Source organism: Monomorium pharaonis, chromosome 7 (assembly GCF_013373865.1).
Source record: "Monomorium pharaonis isolate MP-MQ-018 chromosome 7, ASM1337386v2, whole genome shotgun sequence".
Classification (NCBI taxonomy): domain Eukaryota; kingdom Metazoa; phylum Arthropoda; class Insecta; order Hymenoptera; family Formicidae; genus Monomorium; species Monomorium pharaonis.
Genome location: NC_050473.1, coordinates 7,711,906 through 7,737,615, shown reverse-complemented (window position 1 = coordinate 7,737,615; position 25,710 = coordinate 7,711,906). Strand labels below are relative to the sequence as shown.

Genomic DNA, 25,710 nt, shown 5'->3' with positions numbered 1-25,710 from the left:
TTTAATGGATCTTTTAATATCAAGTACAATAACATTTGTTTCTTATTTGAGTTTTAGTGATTTTATAACCGGATTACATTTTTTTCGTAATTAATCCAAATCAATAATATTTTTATGTAACGATTGAATAAAACAGTGCCAATCCGACAAATTCACACTTGAAATTGCTCGTTGATTCGTGCATATTTTAATTAATCAACAATTTGCATATCGTTTTAATTTGAATATTAAAATTAGGAAAGATTCCTATTGAAAATACCAAATGTTGGTATTGAATATGCAAATTTTATGAAAAACGCAGATCTAATCTGATGTAATTAAAATACAGCATTCAATAAATATGCAGGGTGTTCAAAATTTACGAATAAACATTTTACTTTTTTCGAGAATATTTTTGCAATAGTATTTTGATTCATAAATTTCAGGATATTTTACTAAAATTTTAGGGCAAAAATAAGGCGTGAAAATCAGATTAAATATTAAAGATCTAAGAATATAGCTGTTTGAGAATCGATTGAAATTGTTTCGCCAGTCTCTCTACTTTCTTACTGTCGGTTCATAGTCATTTTTCGAAACGAGTAGCTTGGCGCGTCCTCGGAAAGATGATGACTCCGCTGAAAGTAACTAACGCGTTCACTCGGTCGATTTAAGTGTTTTTTTCTTCTTTTCCCCGAGGAAACGTCGTTACCCGCAGCCGACAGAAATTGCCATTTGCACGAGGCGCGCAGCTCCTTAATTAAAATCCCAGTTCACCACGTTGCTTCCGTGCCTTTCTCGAGTTTTTCGTTTCATAGCATAAGCACGAACACCCTATTTCATCGAGATAAAAGTGCACGATGTCAATATAATAATCATTTGTATGTAACTCACATTTAATTTGAGAGAGATAGAGTATCGTCAAACTTTCGGTTATCGAAATGCCCCGAGAATATTGATTTAATCATCGTACGCCTCCTGTCGGAATTATGTTAAACCTAACCTACTGTGAAGAAATTTAAATCTGACGCCAGTGCAGATACTTAATAAATGACCAAGAAAAAATGCATTGTCAGGTAAAAATTATAAAACGCTTACATTTACATAAAATGAAATGAATAATTAAATAATTTAAGTGCCATTAAGATTACAACAAAGTAATTTAATAAGAACTGTTTAAGACAATTGCCAATTTTTATTCATTTTACAACAAAACAGAATGTAGTGCAATGTAATTTGCGCGTTATTAAATAATCAGTGACTCATGCAAAGTTTACATAATAAGTAAACTTTTTCTTTTTAATTTTTTGAAAATAAAAAGCATCTTTTATTACATTTATCCACTTCAAAATAGTAAAAAGTTGTAAATATATATAAACAGGAAATAAAAATTTCTACAAATAGGTAAATTTATATACATAACTTGTTATAAATTTATACAATTTATTCATATGACATTTATTATATAATAGTCGAAATATTTTCCGATCGATGTTAAATGAAGATTGTAGTAGCTGCACACAACGCGCGTGCCAACATTTCAAGTCGACGAGACGAATTGAATGACACTAGGTCCGAGGAAATTGTGAGAAACAAAATTCCGGAAATCGCACGAAAGTTCCGAGTGTACCGTCGAGATTGCACTCGGTCGTCTTTTGGATTCTTTCGACACAGGTTTCTTGTGCGCGCAGTTTTCTCCCGAAGTATTTTCTTCACGATGCGAAATACGGACAGTGAGTGTGCATCATCCATTCCGTTTACAATGGACAATTACAAAGCACATTGAATTGCCAGTATTTGCGCCATTAATTTAGCTCCATTATCGTGTAATTATAGTTCAATTGCCGTACGATGACTCTATTGCAGACGCTAATTGATCACTGGTGTAGACAAATTTTTGGGGATTTTCGCAGTATCTCTATACTGCGCAGGAAAATTTCGTAATGCGTATCTTGTCGAGAATCTCGACAATTACAATTGATTTAGAAACATGTAAGAATAAAGATTTAAAAGTTTTCATTTTTAATCTTGATTTTTAAATAAAAAATATGATTGTTATACAATTATAGTAAAGATGTTGCAAATAGGTTCAAAAATTTCTATTTGAGAATATAAAGTATATATCAAAATAAGCATAAAAGATTTTAATTGAGACCGAAAGGATAAAAATTTCGACTCAAAATCACACGAGAAATGGGCATTGATTAAAAAGAGAAAGCGCAGCAGCACATCTTAATAGCTCAATAATATTTTATGTGTGATTTTTATATATTTTTATATACATTTCTTTTTCACTGCGCGTCATTATTTTCGATCTGTGCAAACGCAGTTCCTTAAATTCGATATCTTATATTGTGCGACCGATTGGCGATTATAGGTATCTTAAAAAGCAGTACGTCGAACGTGACTTCGGAGAACTCCGATCATAAATCCATCACTGTCTCCGTGCCAGGATTGATAAACTCACGGAAGATTCGAAAAGATTAGAAAGCTTGTTATTTATCTCGGCTTCCGGAAAAAAGGATTAGCCGGAACGTCACCGAAATATTATATGTGCGAGACTTTCGAGATCAGAGGGCGAGACGTGCGACATCCAATTAGCATTAATAGCGCTAATACTGATCAGCGCTTTTGATTGGCTATCGAGCCCGCGTTAGCAACCTGGGATCTGCGTATATATCGATATATATCACTTTAATTTCGAGCGTTCGTCGCTCGCGTGTAAAGTTTCTTTCGACGTCAGAAATATCTCGAGCCTTCCTTCTGTATTTCGGTGGCGTCGAATCTCTTCTCGGAAACCGCATCGAGGCTGGCCCATTGTTTTCAATCTTCGATAAGTTTTCAATCGTGTCGAGTAAGTCAGAGACAGTGATGGATTTACGATCAGGACTTGTTGGAAGTCGCCTTCGTGTTTGATTTCGAGCGTGTCGACGTTTGTCCGAAGCTTTTCCCATCGCTACATAAGCAAGAGCGAGGCTCGTGCCGGCGCGGCGACGCGATTAAACTTTTTTACTTTCCCGCGAAATGCCTATTCCCAAAGTGACCAATCAGCTACTCGCTGCTCCCATAACGTTTGCCCCTCCCCCCACGCTCCGGCTCATTTCCGTCGCGAGGACACGGGTGTGAGGACGTGTGTCTTTTCGTCCGTCGGTAGGGAACTACAGCGATGACCTTGGTGTGTACGTTAGTCCGTCGAAGGTACGAGAAACAACCGCGAGCTACGTGACGCGTCGTCGTGTAAAATACGCGGGATTCAATACCACCAAGTGCGTCGTGTTCAGTTCGCTCGTCGCGTCCGTCGCCGTGTACGACGGTGATTCCGCGTTCCTCGTTTCGCCGACGCATTAACCGAGATCTCGAAAGCGACGCCCGCGAGCCTCGCCTGCATTTTTTCGCCGCCAGTTTCTCTTTTCCCGAAAAGTAGACTCGTATCGTGGTGACCGGCGAGCTGCTTCCCCTCTCCCCCCCCCCCCCCCCTCCTACATTCTCGAGAAGTAACCTCAGTCCCGTCGGGGAGACGATGTCGGGCGCGTCGTAATTTATTTATCGCGTCGTCTTTTCATCCGTCGCGAATATCGCGAAGAACGACAATGACCGTGGTGTGTCCGTCGGTCCGCCTAAACCCCATGGAAAATAACTACGGGAACAACGACGTATGTGAGATACGCGGGATTTCAGTGTCGTGAAGTGCGTCGTGTTTGACACAACGTCGCGTTTCGGTTCGCAGTTATTCGTTGCTCATGTCCAACGGTTTCACGGTCCCTCGTTTCGCCCGACATAAATGTTAGTCGAGCTTTCAAAAGCGGTGCACTCAAACGTACGTCGCGGTCAGTCTGTTTTCCCCGAAAAGTGTACCGTGCGAGGTCGCGATTCGTTTCCCCATTCCGTTATTTTCGCATTCTCGGAAGGTTAAGTTTCTCTCGTCGGGACACGCGATGTCGGGACGAAATTTATATCATTCATCTCGTGCATCTCTTTATCCGTATTATCGCGAGAAACGAAGAACATTGACCTTGATGTGTTCGTCAGTCCGCTAGGTATGAAAAATAGAGCAACGTCGTGCGTGCGCGAAATGCACGGAGAATATTCAGTATCGTGAAGTACGTCGCGCTTGATACATACATCGCGTCTCACTTCGCAGCGTCCGTCCGTCGCTTGTCCGTTGACTCCGCGTTCTTCGTTTCGCCGGTACGTTAATTGAGATTTTAAAAGTGACGTCCAAGTCCCGCTTGTATTTTATCGCACGAAATTGCAAAAGCCATTTTCCCCCTTTCTATTACTCCGTAGTAAATCTCGCGAGTTCTGTCGCGGAGCATCCGTCGGAGTTCCGCGATCTCTTTATCCTTTATTTTACGTTGCCAAGTGAATAACAAACGCGAACGAGTACCGAGAGTGAATCAAATCAAATCGAAATCAATGGAATAAACAAACGATCGCCCCGCGTGCATTTCGTTCCGTGCGATTGTCTTATAAAATACGTAAGTGTCGTCGCAATCTAACCTAACCTAACCTGATCGTTCGGTCGTTTGCATACGTGACGATATATACGCGAGTGTCGGTATAGTGATGGCACAGGTGCAACCAAGGATACATTCTACAACAAAAGGAAGGAAAGGGACACCCGGAAACGGAGAGGAGCAAGGTGATCACGACGCATCGGCCGGTGAGTGAATTATCTGTTGTACTGAGCTTATCATTTGCTGCCAGGTTTCAATAACGGTAATTCGTTCAAGTATAGATAACAGCGGGGCGTTTATTACCGAGAAAACTTGGAATATTTAGGAAATTCATTTTTTATCCTTCGATTGTGAATTTTCACATGGAATTTTAGAGAAATTTTTTACTTTTATATATTGTAATTTTAATTCTATCTCTTTGTCTAATAAAGAGTTGTTTTTTCGATTCTTTTTCTCGATGTAAAAATCGAGCAATAAATATTAGCAATAAATATTCACTCACATTATCTCGTGCTTCGCGAGTTTTTATTTAAAAAATTGACTACATCGTAAATAGGTATTATATGATAAATTATTTCGAATTCTGTTGTGAACTAAATTTGCATATTGCGGATAGATTATTATATACGGTTACATACATCCTTTATTTTATTTTAGCGTACACTGACAAAAAGACTTGGTTATAATAATCCAGCCTTGGTCAAAACTACCCAAAACCTTAATGAAATAGTTTCAAGTGTAAGGTAATTATAACAAAATAATGTACTTATAATGAAATGTTTATAATTATTACCAAACGTTTTGTCATTATTACTGCATTTGTTTATAACAACCAAATATTTCAACAAAATCATTACTAAATGCATTTCAACAAAATCATTACTAAATGCAGGTTTACTAAAAATTTTTTTTTTTTCAGTGTATATGACGATATATATGCGAGTGTCAGTGATAGTGATGCACGGGTGCAACCAAGGACACATTCTGCAACTAAAAGAAGGAAAGGGACACCCGGAAACGGAGAGGAGCAAGGTGATCACGACGCATCGGCCGGTGAGTGAATTACAGCTGTTCTGTAGATACAATTGTTTTTTTGAAACTCAATTTTTTCCTCTTTTTTACTAAGATTACGAGATATTCTTTTCTAATTAGCATTCCAGTGTTAATTATTGCACTATGAACAAATTTTTATGAGCAAATGACTCACATTTGTTCAAAATTTATTTTCATACAATGTAAATTGTTTTTTTATTAACTATCTTATAAAATTCCATAAAATTGGAATTATTTAAATTTGTTTTCATATATTATTTCAAATCTATATATCAGGTTTAAACCAAGGGTCTCTTTTCTCAACATAATCGCGGTTTCAAACTTGCGCAAGATTTCGTAATGCACTGATAGTCACAAACTAACTTTGGGGAACATACATACAGATAAATACTTACTCTATTGTTAAGAAAAGCGATTACTCAGTTTACTTTTTTTCTTATAATAAGTAACGGTTATCTTCAATAAAGAATATTTTCTTGATAATAGTTTTAAAATATATATCTTATAATTATCACAAATTTTAGAAAAAAATATTACTATAAATTTGAAAAAAGAATTCATACTTTCCCGAAAAATATTATAAAATTGAATTGAAGAAAAGTCAAAGTAATAAGTAAATCGAATTATTTATTTTGACTTGATATTCTCAGTTGAAGTATTAAAATTACATAGGTTTCAGAATATATTTTGATTAAATATGTTACTTATAACGAACTTACGATAGATTTGCGAATATATAAACTTTTGAATTATTTAAAATAACTGACACTTGTTTAATTCAAGTACACCTTTTTCTGTGTATACATAGAAGTTTATTTTAAGTAACTCTTGTTTCAAGTAAACAACGAGTATATTTTAAGACTAGCCATCAAGAAGATATTCTTTGCAACGGTAATCGTTACTTATTTGAAAAACAAATTGAGAAATTGCTTTTTTTTTAGCACGAGAAAAAATTGTCCTACGCATAGAAACATGCACTGAGAAAAAAATATTATTGATTTGACAAAACTTTTCAACTGAATTAAAATTTTGTGTTTATCAAAAATTTATGCATTTAACTTTAATGCACAAATTTCAATTCAAGTATTCATGTAGTTAATTGAAATATATAAATACTTGAGTAGACAAAATTTCATTTGGTCGAAAAATTTAGTCAAATTAACAATATCTTTTTCTCAGTGTAGGAATAAAAGTCGAAAACAAAATTTCAATCTTTTCCTTTGATTTTTCCCCGAGGAAACTCCTCCCGGTCCGTGCTTATAATAGCAATGCGCTATCACGCAATGCAAAGTAGTTCGTGGTATTTCCGCGCGCGATTAATCGAATGCGCGTTCATCGCGGTAATCTCCCTTGAAAATCCCCCGTAATGGCTGGCGCGCGTTGCCTCGCAGAGTACGAGAGCGGCGTATACCTTGTTTCCAAAGAGCACGCGACACGTCCTCTCCTTTCGTGCATGATGCGCGGTACACGTGCAGCGTTCGTACATATACCGGTAAATATGTATACCCATCCCACACGCGCGCGCTTGCGCGCGCGAGTAAGAGAGGACCGCGCGCGTAAATAACGTCGAAGAGAGAGATAGAGAGAGATAAAGAGAGAGAGAGAGAGAGAGGAGCCCAACGCGACGACGATATTGTCGCTGCCGTGTTGCATGTCGTAAATAACTAAGGACAAGGGACACGATTTGCGGAGGCGACCGCCCTACACGTTTCAGCGTTCAGTGAGTTGCACACTTCTGATTCAAGGGACACAAACTGCCGGGTACAATCAACATAAGAGAAGCGTCTGCTTTGTGCGTCGGTTAGCGTTGGTTCCTTTGCTCCGTCATGTATATTTGTGCGTCCGCGGCAAACAGTTTGCACATTTTTGCGCGTGTGTTCGTACTCGCGCGATTTCTAGGTCGAACTTGTTGCGGTTAGTACGTACGTTTGTTTCGAATGTGTCCCCCGGTTTCTCGTTTGCGGAAGAAGGACAATGTGTGTGTCACGGGGGATAAACGAATCCGCCGGTATGAGCGGATGAAAGATTGCCCGTTGCGAAACAAACGTAGACCGATGTTAACTTTTTCATATTGGAAGAAAAGACCGCAATTTAAACGATCTATTAATAGTGAAGAAGGATAGAAAGCTGTTTACATTAATTTTGTAAAGTTTATTTATTTCCGTTAATTAAATTGTTGATTAGAATCGACGGTTTAATTATTCCCTACATATATTTTCGTCGCTTCTGAAGTTGTTTAGCATTTGCGAGGTCGACAATAATATTAACTCTACAAAGTAGCAAGTAAATTGTCAACGGTAACAAGAATGTTTGTGCCGCTTCCTCGTGAACTACGTAAACTCCAATTGCACGTAAGGAAACGCACGAGTTACTAGCCTGGTAATATAATATACCAAGTCGGCACAGGGAAAATCTGTTTGCAGAGTTGATCATTTCAACGTCGTAATGCGCGGGGATACGGAGAAACGCGTTATGAATGGCGAATTTAATTTAGCATACGCGAATTTTGTGCAAGCGAGGGGAGTGTGAATATTATCGATTCCGGTGAAACGGAGTAAAAACGATGATGGGGCTCGGAAATGTGAACAGAGAAAATTTTAACACAATTTTCGACGCGCGCGCGGACACACACACACAGATGCACACGCATGCGTAGCCGACTTTCGACGATGCCATAAAAATCCTTAATCGAACGTATATTACGCGATCGGTAACCACAGGGAGGGCTTTAGATGCTGCAGCGGCCATTTTTCACTGCCGAACGGCGTTAGACCAAGATTATTGTGATATCGGGTTTATTTTGCGAGAGCGTGTGCATCAAGCATGTGGGAAATTTAATGCCGTCTGCACGGAGAACAAAAGGCGTACGGTGCGGCGTCGTTTTAATGAACTTGGTCTTTAAAACGCCTGTCAAATCCATAATTCTGACCCTCCATTATATTTACGTTATTACTATTGTATCGTTTATCCATGGGTATTTAGCCACGTTAAATGAGAACATGAAAAGTAAAAAAAAATTTATCAAGTTTATTAGGTAAATTATGATGGATCGTAAAAATGGAATTAAACAGTTGAATTATGTTGATTTAGGAGGAAATTGAAGGCGATAATTAAATCTTTCTATGTTTTGAATAGTTTAACTAAATATAATGTGTATATATATTCTCCATTACAATGAATATCATATGTGTGAATATAATTTATAAACTACTAATATATAATAATAAATAATTAAACATTGAAGTTAGAGCTCGAAGTTTGTAAATCTTACGAAATGTTACAAAACTGCTTGCAAATTTTTTCACGAAAACGTCACATTTTTTAATTTGATGGACTTCATAAACAATAAATCAGTTATTTTCGTTAATTATAAAAAAAACATCGGTATCAGTTATAGTCATTATCGAAGTCTCATAATCACACTTCGCATTTGATGTTTGCGGCATCCGTTTTTACTGTCGCGTAATAATAAAAAGATGCGTTAGGATGAGGTACAAGTGAAGGTTGAATTTAATATTAACGGCACCTCTGTGCCCCCGCGTGGCGGGGACGAAATTGCCGCAGGATATTTTAGACAAAACTCGATTAGTAGGTGGAAGTTCTCTGCAGCGGCGTCTGCACCATTATTGTGAAAGCCACGGCGGGAAAGTACCTGCGACGACAAGAGCTACCTCTGCGTTTAATTAACATGCATTCGAAGTGGCGCGCGCGCGCGAGGGTTACTTTACAACCGGACATTCGTGCAGCAAGCGAGGGGGTTGGGGGAAAAAAGTAAAGAGAGATCGTGCGGCAGAAAAGAAAAAAAAAATTACATTTTGCTTTGCGTCGCGCGGCGTGTCGCGGCTTCGGATAAATATTACAGCGGTATCATGAATAATCCATGCTCCACACGCCGCAAGGCAGTATCGCGAAACGAATGTAATCACCGCGCGTAAAACGGCTGGGTAACGACCGACGAAAATGAATTTTTATCTAATAGCGAGATAATCCACTGCCGTTTGTTGTACCGTTTTATCTGGGCCGTTGCGTCGGTCTTATCGTCGTTACAAGTCGCCATAAACTGTACGTTTATCGCGCAATGCAAGCTAATAATGTTAAACCACGCCCTAATAAAAATTCAAAGGGACGCAGCTCCGTTAGCAGTTTATTGCTCTTTCAATTTCTTGTAGATGCTATCTGTTGCTTTTTCACTTTATCGCAACGAATTATAGAGGCTGCGATTGTATCGATTATGGAAAATTTTAAATTTTATAAACATTTTTTTTTATCTTTTCTTTTGACTTGTAAATTATTATTTTTAAGAATGAAGGCAGAAGGAGAAATTAATGGAAAATTTAATTTTTCTATTTTTATTATATATGTATATTTAATTTTTTGTTATAATTAGAAATTTTTACTATGGCCAAAATATTATTTAATAATATAACTACTATTCTGAAGAAACATATTTAGGAATTGCATTTCTAACAAAAATTCTCTTTATACTTACATCTAAAAATATGCATAATAATAAGCCAAAATAGAAACTCATTTTTTTATAAACTTGTTATTATATCTATAATGGGGTTTATGAGATGCTTAATAGTAGCTATACTTTTTGGTTATTAAAACAGTTTCTAATGTATTCTCTCGTAATGAACAGCTTGATTCGTATCTTTTCATTATTGGAAATATGAACCAGGGATTTAGATCAGTATATTTCCGGCTTAAGCGTTTATTCATCAAATATCACAGTAATTTGAGATTCTAAAATACTAACGTGTATAATCTAAAATCATTGTTCTAACATGTCAGATAAAGTACTAATTTGTAGTTTCATCTTACACCGTTTTTGTATTTTCCTTACTTTGCTAACTAAATTTATATTTAATCTTACTGTTGCATTTTAATGGCTCATAATATTTTAACCTGTAATCTTGATAATTATTTATATTTCTTTTATAGCCCCTATTTCAAGAATTAAATTATTGTAAACAAATTTTGATTGCGTAAATTGATTAAAATTGATATTTATATAATGTCTTTGAGTATCTTTAATTATGAATGCGATATATGAATGTGATATAATATTTAAATAGTATGTTAATATATGTTTAATATTTTATATATATCTAATTTATATTTAATATATATAAAATTTTATAAATCTTATAAACTTAAATTTATAAAATTTTTAAAGCCAATATTATTAGTATAACATCTCTTACAGCACATACAATATTTAATTTTTATACTTTAAAAAAATCTCTCTCTTTCTCTCTCTCTTTCACTTATTCTCTCTCTCTCTTTCTCTCTGCCATTATTTAATATAAAATATATATTTTGTCATGGTGATCTTCGTATATTGTTTGGCAAAAAATTCGTCATATCCTCGTCTATTGACATTACGCGGTTTCCACAGGGTCTCAAACATCGTCGATATTTGAGGTCGATTGTCGATCTGTTGTCGATAATGCAATATCAGTCTCTGCGGATGCTAGTCGCAGAGTTCTTTCTCACGGATCCGCGCAAAAACCTTTCGGCAAGAAAGAAAGGGTAAAGCGACGCAATGTTCTTTCGATGCTCAGTGGCTTGAGAAACGTAGGAAATTGAAGAAGTGAACTCGTACAGAGAAGAAAAATTCCATCGCGTATGAATTGTATATGCTATCGTGCGTACATGTCGAAGAAGATGAAGGGAACCCGAAAGAGAAAAAAGCGTATCACAATGCCGCTTACGAGTAACTCAAATGTATGCGAAACGCTTTTGAAAACATGAGAAGAATGACGTAGCAATCCATTGACGTTGCTACAGTGCATTCCGTCTTTTGAAATGTAACTAGGGACATTATATGATAAATCTGCAAAAGAAAATAGTCTGTTAGCTTTTTTTTTTCGAGCTCAGTGGAAAATCATTAAACAGGAATATACGCTTAAATTTGAATACAAAATGTGTAATTATAATTTTTTTTAAGCGTATACATATCTTTATAAGATACTAATCACATTGCGTTTATGTAATATGAAAATTAATTAAAACCGCATAAAAAATTGTTTTATAAACAAATAAAATTTCTATATAAACTATTAATACTTTTGCGGGACGAAATTTATAAATGGAGAAAGTAAAATATGATTTTCGTAGAAGTTGAAAACGATTACATTACAGTGAAAATATTGAGAAATAACGCTATTTAATATAAACTGAGTAATACTTCGAACTTATTATTAATATGCTCGCATGAGTTGCTTAATTCTATTTTATATAAAGCTGGATTAATAAAGCCTCAAAATGATACACCTAAATGGTTATTGGAACAAATTAATCTGATGAGTCGAAAATACAAACTAATCCGTTTCAAAATTAATTTCAACACGTGATTGAAATACGTCGCTGCTTAACTTCATACTCGGTCGATAGTATTTATTAAAATAGGGTTTGTAACTCAACGTGAAATGCCATATTAATTGTTTATTGAATGACCGAATTTTATTGAAGAATATTATTGGAAAATAAAGCGAGGCAAAAATTTGGTGAATAACTTTACGAGGTTGAATAACTTTGTGAAAAAACTTTGGTCGCGAGTTTCTAAAGAATGTTTTTATTAAGTAGAAGTATGCGTTCTTTATATCTACACCGCCACGCGCGCTACGGAAATAGTAAAAATGACACAAAGCAGTTCAAATTACAGGCAAACTTCACTTTTTCCTCTTTAATGTACTATGAACACGGTAAAATAACGTTGTTTATATAACACGTCTTAGAGGAGGAACAATGCGTAAACTTTCAAACGTGAAGGCAAAGTTTCTAGTAAAGAGATTGCAGCAAAAGTGATCGAACTATGATGCTGAGCTGAAGGTATACATATTCTTTGACGACAAAAATTGTTGTCAGTATAATAATAATAATAATAATATTAACATTAGTAAAGTTTTGCAACCACAAAGTTAATTTTAACTAGCAGCTTAACTCTCTCTCTCTCTGTCTCTCCCCCTTCTCTTTTTTATTTATATTGCCAATTTATTAACCAATTTCAAAATGTGTCATCTGTATAACTTTTATATTACTTTATAAATTTTGCTGGCGACAGTCATCTATTAAGATAAAACAATTGTTTAACCATTTTGTACACTGAAAAAAAAAGTAATATATTCTATAAGATATGTTATTGCGGGCTGCCAATTACAGATATACTCAATACAATAATATATGCTATTGCAGTATCAACATTGTACTTGCATTAATAACAAATATTATTGTATTGAGTATTTTATGTAGTTGGCAGCCCGCAGTTACATATGTTATTGGCTATATTACTTTTTTTTCTGTATAAGATTAATTATATTTAAACGCTGTTCACCAATAGATTTTAATTATATTTATATTTTTACTGAAATTTATTTTATCGTAGCTTGAAAAAGCAAATAATTCGAAGTTGAAATTGTTCTTCTCGTGGAGCCATCAAATATTCCGTTGGAATTGCATACATTAAATCTGTTTAAATATAACTAGTAGCTTCTTGCTCATGGTATGTCACGTCAACATTATCTCCGCTTATATAAGGATTAATGTTGCGTTTACACCGCGCATGGTTAATACATGTGCGCATTTGCTCGACGTGGAAGCTGTAGAAACGTGACTTTGACCATGTAAAGGACACGAAAGCATTTTGAAATATTTAGGGAGACAGGACGTCATAGCTATTTTTTGATATATTATTTTTTAGTTAACAGGAAAACTAGAAAAACAGGAAAACTAGGAAACAGGAAAACTTATTTGTAATTAAGAACATAATCTGTAATAACCGAGAATTGAAAATATCTAAATCATAAAAATTACAATTAATTAATTTCCACAAAAATCTAACGAGTCCAAAAAGTTGATTTTTTAAAAACTAAAATCTTTTCATTTTTAAACATTTTTTTATTTGATTTTTGTAGGAACAAAATTGTTTACAATGTGCTACTGCGTATTGATAAAAGAATGATATTTGGCGCTATAATTTAGATTTTACAATAAATGGACTCATGTGGTTTTTGTAGTAAATTCCGTAATTATTTATTATACGTACACACATACACATTTTCTTATTTGGTATTGTGTTTAATTTTCACATAGTTGTTGTGTCAACGTAAACAACGGATTTTCTTTAAACTCTTTAAAGCATTATCCGCGGAATAAAATATTAGAGAAAACTAGAGAATGACAGGATTTTACGGATCCTTTCATGAACAATGCAGCGAATGCATCATTGTAAATTCAATAGTACAGTATGAAACTGGAAACTATATTGAACGTCGGTTTATCTATCTTATTCTTTATTAATGCGGTGTATTAAAAATAAAACAGTAGTATTTGGTGCTATCCTGGCTATAGTTATACAATTTATTTTGTTTTTGCGCTTTTAGTTTGTGTAAATTCAGTATTTATAGCGACTTCAAAAATATTTTCTCAATATCATATATTTCAAACCACTTGAATCTTCTACCCGGTACCGTATTTGCGACATGTTATAATAAATATTAAAACTATTTTGGAATGCTATAGTATTACAAAACCGATCGTTTAACTTCATCGCATTTGAGCCCGCAGAAATAAATCAGAACACGCATTTGTAAACTAAACACTACGTTATGTACAATTAGTAGATTTTTATACAACATAAGAATTGTTTACCGGATTCGGATTATTCAGCGTTTTCACTTTGCGATACGTTTGTCAGTCTCGCTGAACAGTTTTACACAGTGCTATTCTCTCTTTTTATTGATATGCAGCCTCACTACTTCTTTTTATGTAACTCAGTATTGATTTTACAGACTTTTCCTCTGTCTCTCCTCTCTGTAGAAAAGATTAATATAATATTATCGAATACACAACAATAATAATATTCTCATGAGACTATTGTGAGCTTAATATTTCAAGGTACGATATAATTAATATTGCAGCATCATTATCTACACCCGGTTCTTAATTATAGCGCACACTGCTTCTTCCAATATTTATACTCGACGAGTAAACACGAAGGCAATTTGTCCTTACTAAAAGTTCCGGCAGCGATATTTGGATCCGGTGTTCAAAACCGTAACGAGACTAGATTTGTAACGATTCCGTAACGAGACTCGATCGTGCACAATCACGCACTCGTGAATCGCGCCAAATACAGGTCGCATGTCTATTCCTCGTTGCACTACGCGACTCGCGGTTTCGATAAACCGCACGCCGGGACACCTATGTCACACGCCGGCCGTGGCATTCGTGACGTGTTTCATACCGCATGTGGGGCGCGATTATATAATATTCCCCTCGCAATTCGCCGTGGTAACATCGGCGTGGATAGATGAAATGGCGAAAAGTGACGCGAATTGCGGGTGGTGGAAGGATAGGAGGAGAAAGGGGGGGGAGTGTATTGCTTTATCTGAGCATTTGAATTTCCAACGTTTGAACCACGTCGAAAATTACGCAATTATCGCATGTGGAATACTGCGCGAGAATAAACACGTACGTACCGCATTAATATTAAATTATATTTGCAAGACAAAGGTATACCTATAGATTTATATAATAATTATTAACATCCTTGGGCATAATCACGAGCTGCTAATGCCTCCCCCGCCGTTTCGGCAAGCTTGCGCAAAGCTGGATTAAATTAATCAATTTAACGTAATCTCGAAAGAGGCAAAGGCAACAAGAACTTAACTCAAATATCCCGCTTTCAAAATAAACGAGAAATTGAGACGATACCCGAGCGGAGATCGATTTGTGTCAAGAGTGGTCTTTAAATCTTTGGGTAACTTATAATTCGCGACGAGATTTTGGAACAGAAGTCTAAAATTTTGAATGCCGCGTATTTCAGTACGTACGTATTTTTTCAATATTTTGTTTTACATATATGTTGTACGATATGTGAGATTATATCATTGATAGGATTCTGTCCTGAATTTTCTTTTTCTCTCTTCTCCGTTGTGAATCATATATATATCATCTTCACAAAGTATAGATTTAAAGGAAAATTAAGTTAAATGCTGGTTTTTCCCTTAATATAAAAACTTGAAATACAAGTTTGAGAGCAGGTATTCACAGCTGCGCATATACCGAAAAATGAAGTATACTACAAAAATTAGTGAATAAATTCGTTACAAAAAGTTCAACAGATTTAGCTTTTTTTAAAACTCATCAGATTTTAAAGCAAAACACAGTGCCTTTGTAAATGAAATCGGTCCATAAAAGGGTGAGAATATATATTTTCGTTAGTCGTATATTTCCATCTCTTAATTTCGCTGCTTCGTGAAAGCTGTATTGTATTTCAAGGAAACAAAGTACAATATTGCTCGACATCGCAATATATTAAATCCCGATCACAAACGCGTGCTCATAATAAAAGTGTCAAGATAGTTTTGCCGTCAGAGTCGCGACAGCCGGCGAGATTTTCAATTAAATCGCTTCGCTGAGGAATGTTTCGCTGGGAAATTTACAGAATGCTATATTTCCGCTGTTTCCGTCTCGACGCGTACTCCTCGCCATTCAACGCCGCCTTTCTACGGGAAAGGGTCGACGGGTTTCGGACTGTTAACAAGGTTTGTCGAATTTAATTACATCACTTGATCTTGAATCCGACAATTCATCACCCCGCTTTTTCCTCGCTCTCGTAGTTGCTGCGATATCATTGGTCTCGTTTGCGCTTCTTTTTAACGAAACAACACCGCAGTAAAGTTAATGACGGTTTTTTTTATACACACCCACGCGGTTACGTTTCCTTTCAATTTTATGCATCAATATAATATGAATTGTAATTATTATTAGTAATCAAAAGAGCATTAACAAGAATTTGAATGTAAAGATGATTAAGATTGTAGTTCAATCTTCAACTGCTGTTATCTTTTTACTTTTACGAAATGTTTTCTATATTTTTGCAGTTTATTATATTTTAAATAACGTTCCACGTTACAATACTTAAATTATGAATCCTTTTGCATTACAGTTAAATTATAATTATTATCGCGATCGACATTACATTGAATTTGGATTTGATGTTTACTTACTTGTTGATTTCGGTTAAGCATGTTTGATGATTATTATGATGATTAAGATAGGTTTATTGCGAACAGAGTAATACATACATAATTATGTTTACGCTACTAATTATTTAATGAGAAAATTTAAATAATTTCCACGAAATTGATTGATTGAATTCAGTTTTCGGATACTTTTTGATGGAATGCTTTAATAAAAACATTTTGCAACTAAAACATTTAAAATATTCGCTCCATTTACCTCTCATTGATATCGAAGCTTAATGTTTTGGATCGCGTTTGAGATCAATTGCGGCAAACTTGTGTAATGAATCGAAAGAATAAAATTAGAATTGTTTGCATTAATTAGGAATTTTGCTAAGGCCTGTATCAAACTGATGCAAAAAAAAAACAGTAGAAATTAGCTAATAAAATTTAGTAGGACCATTCTGCCCGCCCGCCCGCCCGTCCGTCCGTCCGTTTGTCTGTCTGTCGCAAAATTGCTCGGGATTCACTGTGCATGGAGCGTCAAGTGCTCTAGAAAAGCGCAGCGTAGGTAAACTCAATTACCGAGGCACCGAGTTACGCATACAATCAGTATTCAAGTGCGTACATGACTATGACGCGTTTACACAATTTTAAGTAATCGATTATCACGGACCTCGTACTCGATCCCTTTTGTTATCTCGCTTTTGTCGGCGTCTCTCATTTCCCCTGCCCCCCGTATTTTATCCTCTTTGCCACGCTCTTTGGAAAATTACCTTCTTATTCATCCGGGAAATAAACGTTGTCGAGAGTATGATGCAACGAGAGATGCGCGTAAAAAATCTCGGTCTTGTCCCGTCTCGAATACCTCCCTTCGCTATTTATCTCCGCCATTACGAATACCGTGTTGACCGTTGAAATTTATGTTTTATCAGATCGTCATCGATCAGTCCTAAATCCTTCGATCTCTCTTTTTGCATCCCTTCGATATCGTTCTTTCTTGCTCTCCGCTTCTGTAATTTGAAAAAAACGACCTCGGGACAGTAAAGCCCAAATCTGCTGATAAGAAGTGCTAGCTTTGCTTTTTTCATCAAGAAAACTTTGCATGATATATCGTTTAAACGACATGACGTAAGAGTAATTAACACTGCAATTTTTTATAAGTTGATGGAATTCAATGAAAAAGTTTCTGTTTCTTATTTTTAAAAAGTAAATTTTATGCTGGCAAGTTTAACTCTTTCTCTCTCTCTCTCTCTCTCTCTTTAAACTGCATTTCTTTATCTATTCACTTTCTTTATTTTTTCTATTGGAATAAAAATTTATCAAGCAAAAATTTTAGAAGTTCTCTTTATTCGTGTCGCGTTAATTCGTCTTTTTAATATATTTCTCGTTAAGTATCTCGAAGTACAAATTACAATTCTGCCACTGATCCATTTCAATTCTAAAATTAATTGAAACCACCATGCAATTTTTACGAAGCTGTTATAAAAAGTGGAGATACGACTATATGTGTAACGGAGAGACTGTAATAATGTGTAGATTTATTTTAAATGGTTCTCATATCCGAAACGTGAAATTAAGATAGCATTATAAGTCATCTTTTCCACTCTGGAGCTTTTCAAACGCGCGCATACATTTAATAAATATTATATTAAACGCATGATTCGCCTCTTCCATGACTCGTTGGATAATAGCGAAATATCCCTGAGGCGTCGTGATAAAAACACGGCTAAAGGGATGTACAGCGCTGGCGAGGCAAATATTTTCACGCGACGTTCTCCTGCTTGCCGTTCCGATTTTGCACGACCTGAAGGATTTATGCGCCGGTCGATTATCACGATTCTGGATCCACCTGAATTCGTCCTGGAACTCTGCGCCATCGCGGTGACTGGAAATTTATGCAGCCGCAGATTATCGTTGATACTACGAGACTCGACGAGACGTGCAAAAACATCGGTATGTGCCTGGGGTGGCGAAGGCTGGAGATTAATTAGACATTTCGCGATTTAGATAACACATCAGGCCTCATAAATGCCGCAGTGTCTAGCCGAGGATTTTTTTTTTAGAGGAAGTCTAAAAGAGACATTTGAATATTCGCTGTCGATTTAATTATTCATGTATCATAATTAACTAGTAAACGAGAAAATGATAATTTACGAGCGTGACGTGTCTATATTAAGATATAATTAAAAAGTAAGTCAGATGTACGGAAATATTCAAAGAGTTACGATTGGTACTAATAGACTACTAAATTTTAATTATTAGAGTCGTACGAGTAATTTTTAAGACTTAGACCTGTTTACATCAATATAGTTCAGCTTTAATTTGGGTTTTAAATTATCTTTTTTTCCAATTTGAAGAATTAGAAAAAGAAAATAAGTTAAACCGAGATTAAAGTTAATCTATATTGATGCAAACCGACTTTAGTCTATAACTATTGGACTAAGCTTTAATTGCTCTATAAAATGCACCTTTATCTTACGTAACAGAGAAGATTAGGAAACGGGACGGCGCTAGTAATTTACCAAACCTCATTTCTTGAGATTTCTTACAAAAGCTTGGGTTAATGTACCAAAATTTCCGGCAAAGTGGTCCGCGCTGACGGGATCACAAGCGCGGCAGTACCGCTTATTACTATTAGACAGGTTCGTTCGCGAATTTCCGGATGATGCCGCAAGCGGTAATTTCCGCTGGCGGAAGCAGAGATCCGATTACAGCCATGCATACACAAACCGGGTGACAAAAACAGAAACAGAAGTTTGATACGCAAGTTTATTTGCGAATTGAAGAAATCATTCTGAGATAAGATCTTTTTTTTTCCTTTATGAATAATATACGAGGATAATGAATCTGAATTTAAGAAGACTGTGAGAGAATTCATTATTGAGAGAAAGATTGAAGAATATTAAAAGTAGGCAGTGTAATTATGAAAAAAAGACAGATAAATAATAAGGGCAATGCTGAAAACATTAATATTTATCAAGTATAAATATACAATCTAACGTTACAATAAAATTAAATTTTTATGAATGTACATCGACATTTTACACAGCGTGTAAAATGTAAAATAAATAACTGTTGAGAAAGTTACTAAAAAAAAAAAGTATTAAATAAATAGCCGCGAAATGATACGAATACGAGTAAATTGTATCATTGCGTTTATTTACGCAATATTTTTCAATTATTTATTCCAGCGATTTATTTAATATTTTTCAGTAATTCATATTTTATATTTTATGTTACATTAATAAACGCGACAAATTCATTTATCGTGATGCCTTAATCTTTAACAGAGAGAGGTGCTCACGTATATTTGCAAGAAAAATATTTTTGTAAAACGCTTTTAATTATAAAATGTCTCTTTTTTTGAATAATTTTTATCGCCAACGTTGATGTATTATACATTTCTGTTTAAATGTATTGCAATTTTCTTTGCACGAACGATTTCACATTTATGCCAACTTATCTTCCGCGAGTACATTTTGTGGCTGCGTTATGTTCAGTCTTTTATAAAGAAAGGTAATTTAGCGGGCCATTAAAATGACCACTAGAGAAAAAAAAGACGTCGGCAGTTTTACCTTTTCCGCAAACATGAAGTAAAGAATTATTTCACTGGGTTACATCGCGTAGCTTGCGTCTCGACATAATTGCTCTTGCGTCGCGACCGTTTATTTAATCGTGAAAATCCTATCTCGTGCTCCAGTAATACGAAGGCGCGAATTGCGGGAACTGGTACGAAACCAATTAAAATAATGTAATCTATTTTACTTACGCCCCGAACCTTCAACCCTTGCAAATAACCGCCGCTTATACGAAACTAAACAGAGAGCTGCGCATTTCCCATTATCTGTTTGTACTCATTTTTCTCTTTATTTATTCGGATATCGCGAATCGAATATGTGGATCAATATTAATCTCTGATATTTGGCATAATAAGGAAACGCGAAACAATACGAATCATTATTACTGAAATTATCGCCCGAACGGGGATATTTTAATAAATGTGTTTTATGTGTTGACACGTGTGTATGAACAAACAAACGGGAAAGAACGGGTAACAATATCTTCGTTTCAAAGGGCGAAAATAATCTCCAATCGTATTGTTTTACATCAGTCGCGAACCATGTTATACACTGTGGAAAAGTTATGACGCGCGAAGTGGCGAAGTAATTGCGAACGCGGAGTACGTCAATCGGCGAGAGACTTGCGCGCGGCTCTCCCGTGCCGTGTTTCATCAAAGTGCTCCTCTTCCGCGGGACTTGCAACAAGAAGATAAGGCAGCGAGGGACGTTGTTTTAATGGATAATCCGTTTCTGCAGTATCCAAGGTGATGGACGGTGTGTTTAATTAAAAGAAGAATTGCGACAATAGCTACCGATGACGGTCGTCGTCGTCGTCGTCGTCGTCGTCGTCGTCGTCGTCGTCGTCTTTGGATGCTACACAGATTCAACAACCGCTAGCATTGTCACCGAGACGAAAACTTTTGCGTTCCTTTCGGGAAGCTAGCGCACGCTATCTTTCTCAAAGAAAGTAATTTTCCAGCTTAGCCAGACATTTAACGATCCGGGGATTAAAACGTTCCGATACGGCACTTTGTTTTGACGATTATCGCAGATCATCGGTAAATACCGATCATTTTAGTCGTAAAAAATCGAGTTTGGTTTGTTTCTTTCGCCTCTCGTGTCGTGTCCTTACACGGCGCGACAAGAACGACGGCACCCGCACGATTGTCTACATAGGATAACGGCGAGATTAAGCCTGGTTTTTTTGCGGATTGTCATGTTCAGAAAGTCGTGAAAAAAAGATACTCTCTGTTTGAAGAAGAGAAATGAACGTTGTTTTAATCCAGTTCCAAGATAGCGTGTTAATCGTTATAGTTGACAAGAAATTGCGAGCAAAGTTTCATAATAAGAAAGAAAATACCTAGCTGTTTGTAAAATAAAAAGATTAGAAAATGTTTATCTTTCAGTTGCAAAATAATCGGGCAACAAATGTTTAGAGTGAATAATTGATAAGATGGCTCTATCGTCGCTTAAAATAATTCTAAATTAAAAAATTTAAAAATTTTAAATTAAGAAATTTTAAATTAAAAAAATGTACACCATTTTTTAATTGTAAATAATTAAATATCTTTTGTTTATTGCACAGGCAGTTTCACGATAGCGAGATTTATCACCGATTGGTATTTACCGCTACAATCTCGCGCAAAACATTCTAATTGGTACGGGGTGAGTAATCCTAAACAGCTGGTTTGCAGCTATTTGGGAGTTTCAACGCGATATCAATCGATACTGCCGAAGTAAGTGATGTAAATGTGATGAGTTCCTGGCTACCTGATGCGAAAGTCGTATCGCTGTCGAAACTTTCGCGGCGATCGGTCATGAAAGTAGAACCGCGGGAAATGTTGTTTCGCAGTGAGTTCCCCGTGATTCAACTTTGTTTCAATTTCGGTGTTGATTAATTAGATCACAGAACGAGCTTAAGTATACGTACACGTATGTGTGGCGGGAGAGAACGTTGTGCGAAATTTGTAAAATAATTACCCGTCGATGTATGATCCTGCAGCGTTTCCGGCTTGCGAAGGGCTGCCACTCCTTGATATCGCGTTTGCGATTTTGATATTTACGCAAATGTAACTTTATCGATGTAAAACCGTGTATAACGTGCAATTTCATTTTAAATCGATAACAATACCATATTGAATCCGTGTAAAGCGCGCGAGTGCTGCCGACGAAGAATCGCGAGAGGATTAAGCAGATTTAAATTCAAATCTCTACGCGGACTTCATTCAATCCGCAGTCAAAACGATAAATTCATTTCTATCACACAACGGGTGTTTTACCTCGCTCGAACATGCAAGAAATTTCGTTTCGATTTTGGCGCGGCTAATTGGAAGACGGCAATTAATGTTATAGCGCATACATTTAATACAAGTGGAACGTGTGCAGCGAGCACTTAGCTGCGATGAGATGCAGGCCAACGCGCGTTTAAATTCGCGCGTCTCCGTCGTCTCGCATCTCCGATTCGATCGTCTGGGGCCACAAAAACTCATGCAGAAACGCGACGGGCTAATGAGATTCACGGATGAGAGCAAACGTCGAGCCAAAACTACGGCGTTGCTTTTGATATCGCGTGCACAACGGCTCCAAATTATCCCGCCGTTAACGAGACTGTTACGTTCCACTGTGAATGTTAGCAGTGCGTGAAATTACGTTTGTATCAGCTCGCAAAGAGGTGCGATCTCAGAGGCCCGCGGTTATGCCGCTGCACAGTAGGGCGTATGATTCTTTTTGGCGGCGCGAAAGTGACTTCGAGGCGATACCTTCGAAATGCCCCGCCAATTAACAGCGTCAATTACATTCGGAAACTCGGAAACTGGCATTTAAATTGAGAGTACATTGCGAATAAAAATTGTAATCGATATATATATATTAATTTAAAATAGATTTCGACAGGTTCTTAACTTGAGACTTGATTGCGAAGACATCGTGAAAGTTTCGATTCCATATTGGTCGGAGAACTCGCAGTTAATGTAGCAATTACCAGGCGGGGACGTGTGTTGCATAAATTTTCGGCGGATAATTAACTCAGTTAAATGCGCGACCATTGTTAACGAGCAATTAACGTTAACGGCGCATGAAATTGGCTTTACGCTGACTACAAAGAAGTAGTCGAGTTTACAACCGCTGTGCGTCGGGCCGCCGGTAGCGGGAATGTGTATCTTCAATCGCGACGGTACCCTCGAAACGATACTACGCTCAAGTCGATGGTGCTTCCGAAGAATTGGGCGCAAATGAAACTTGCGTCTTTCAGCGGGAGCAAGTAATGTCTGTCTGAGGACCCTCTCTCACATTTTATCGAGTGTAAAGTCAACTGAAATCTCAAAGTCGGACGTTTCTGACTGATGTGAAGCCATTTTCTGAAACTTCCTTCCGTCGAGCACGTACGTGTAAAGCGATGTGTAAAGTTGATACAAGAGTGCAAGCTCTGCAAAGAATACAGTATTTGAAAGATCAATATAATGATACAACGGGGAAATTATCGTTGTGATAATACGAATTTGGTGTTTTCTTTCGTTTTCTTAAACATTTGATTGTAGGAGGATTTAATTCAGTAAGTCGGCAGAGTTCGTTAATTAATTACCCAAGATATTAAATTCCAATTATAGTGATATTTACGTCAATTTGAAAAGAGAAAAACTTTTTATTACCTTTGTACAGAATTGTCAACAGTTTTCGTTTTTTGAAAAGTAGAGACTCAAAGTCAATTAAAATTTTGTTACCGAGAGATTTAACAGAAGATGATTTCAAAATAACATTTTTGCAAGCCAGCGAAACTCAAACATAGCAGATTCGTTTCAGAATTTCTAGTACAACTTTTGCTTTACGTCGAAGAGGATAAGAAGCGTTCGCATCAAGTCACAGAGTTCTCGGAAATATTTCTGTCATTTTGCTCTTATTTAGACTGGACCAGAGTACGGGAGTGCGATGTTTGAACGATTTATATTCGTCCGTAACACACAACGTCTCGTCGCGTATTTCAACATTAGCCGATCTTACACAAAACCACCTTCTGTGTACCGCTCGCACACAGCGGAAGAGCTAATTTCCCGGCGTCGCGAAAAACTAGTTAGCAAACTAATTAGCGAAATACCTATGTAATTATCTTGGCTTTCTCGGCGCAGCAGCACTTGTGAAATTATCACCACGGAGGCGTCGCGTCGCGAGAAACATTGTAAAAAATTATTGTAAAATTACAATTATAATAGTGGGTAATTTTGAGACCAACTATAATAGTTGTAAATTTTCTCTTGTCTATAATTTTGCAGTATACAAGTAAAAATAATTTAATTTATAATAAATTTGTTTGCAATGTATACACAAGTGTAAAAAACAAATTAACAAATTATTGCAAAATTTATATACAAAATTACACATAAAAATTTACAATTATTATAGTGGATCTCAAAATTACCTACTCTTATAGTTGTAATTTTACAAAAATTTTTTACAGTGAACGAAAAATTTAAAGAATAACAAACTGGGTGCTAGAGGATGCGTTTAGCAGCACGATCGCGACATTATAGTCCTATGATTAAGCCACCCCGGGAGGGAGGAGGGGGGGAAGGAGGAGGAAAATGGCTCGTCCGCGAGATTTACGTTTGCGCTCGCTGATATATCCGCGGTAAGTGTAATCTTGAACGGCGCCGGGCTGCGAACGATTGCGCGCAACCCCTAATTCACCCGAAGATATTGCGGTCGCGGCGGGGCTACCGCGCGATCGTGTATCGCGCGGGAATCTGCTGCGGGCCTCGTAAAGATCCCGCGCAGGTTGTCCTGCCGAGGGATAAAAAGGGAGGCGCGCCCGAGGCGATGTAACGAGAATCGGAGAGAAAATCGATGATATACGGCCGCGCGACTTAACCCAATTTTTTCGCCACCCGCTATCTACGAAATTTATCGGCGAGATAAAGGCTCTTCGCGACTAACGCGCGCGCGCGCGCGCCTTCATCCCCCGTTCGTCCTCCCGTCCACCCTTCTTGTGAAACGAGGCCCTCCGCTCTCTGCGGGCGGGCTCTGAGTGGACGATCGAGCCGAGGGACAGAACAGCACCGACCTAATGAGGGAAAATCTGGTCTGGCTAACCTTTGAGTGCCTGCGGCCGCGTCCGCTGGACATTTTACCGTACGATACATTAACGGCTGGTTTCACTCACGTCGGTCAATTGCATCTCTAGTTTAACTAATGCATCCGCTGCTGTTTCTAATTCCACCTCCGTACGAGAGAAACGATCGCGATAATTGAACGGCGTTTCAGTGAAGTTTTGCCGCAATTTCGTTATCAGTTTCAGCGAAACGGGTATCCCCGGCTCCGTATCTAGCAGGAAGAATTAGAGATGAGATTTCCAGTTTCGTAGCTTCCGCAGTTGTCACGTCATTTACCGTAAACAATTTTGTGTATAGTTCTGAGGCTAATGCTGTACTGCCGTATCGTATCGTTTCATTGTTGTGACGCGGATATTTCCGCGCAAGAGATAGATAATCGAAATCTTTTTACACACGGACGGCGATCCTCCCGTTAGCGGGCTTGTTGTTTTACTTTTAGTACAAGCGTTCCTACTTTCACGTTTATCCACTTCTCTCACTTTGTTCCATGGATTTTCGGAACTTTCGGACTGTCGTCCTCTGCTTACGTAGAGCTTATCGTGCCAGTGTTCTCAACGAAAAGGATTTTTGCAGGAGATACACTTCC

At 36.9% G+C, this 25,710-nt stretch overlaps 1 protein-coding gene and 1 long non-coding RNA gene across 6 annotated transcripts in view; both read right to left on the bottom strand.

The window, feature by feature from the left end:
* Nucleotides 1-25,710, bottom strand: part of LOC105840067 (dopamine D2-like receptor) — a 228,577-nt gene that overhangs the window by 72,067 nt on the left and 130,800 nt on the right. The window lies entirely within an intron of this gene.
* On the bottom strand, nt 13,384-24,264 carry LOC114255627. The gene is made up of 2 exons (XR_003626854.2): nt 14,505-24,264; nt 13,384-14,303 (listed from the first exon to the last, which is right to left on the bottom strand). It is a non-coding gene; the product is annotated as an uncharacterized LOC114255627 (long non-coding RNA).